Genomic DNA, 391 nt, shown 5'->3' on the forward strand with positions numbered 1-391 from the left:
AACACCCCCCCCCCCCCCCGCCATGCTCTAGTTCCATAATCCCAGCATTGGTGTCAGCAAGACGTCTGCACAGGTCTCAATCCTTCTATTCTCGGCCAATCAACATCTTCCTTGACACATTCCATTCTGATTGGATCGATCAGACGCCTTAATCCAATCAGCGTGGGATGTATAGATGTGGGTTGTCCAAGAACAGGATAGGAGGTGTGATGCATGTATGCAGGGACGGGGACCTTTAAAAATAACATTCTTGGGGTGTTTTTATGTTACTTTGTATCTCTCCCTCTGATCAATGTTTATAAACAATGTTACTTTGTATCTCTCTATCTCCCTCTGATCAATGTTACTTTGTCTCTCTCTATCTCCCTCTGATCAATGTCTCCTAACAATG

The 391-nt window shown here is 44.5% G+C and overlaps 1 protein-coding gene across 1 annotated transcript in view; it reads right to left on the bottom strand.

Annotated features, from left to right (window-relative positions):
• The window catches only part of COG1 (component of oligomeric golgi complex 1), a 37,029-nt gene that overhangs the window by 27,444 nt on the left and 9,194 nt on the right, over positions 1 to 391 (bottom strand). The gene's annotated exons all lie outside the window — the stretch shown is intronic.

Source organism: Nanorana parkeri, unplaced genomic scaffold, assembly GCF_000935625.1.
Source record: "Nanorana parkeri isolate BGI_ZX_2015 unplaced genomic scaffold, ASM93562v1 scaffold1507, whole genome shotgun sequence".
In the NCBI taxonomy this organism is placed as follows: Eukaryota; Metazoa; Chordata; class Amphibia; order Anura; family Dicroglossidae; genus Nanorana; species Nanorana parkeri.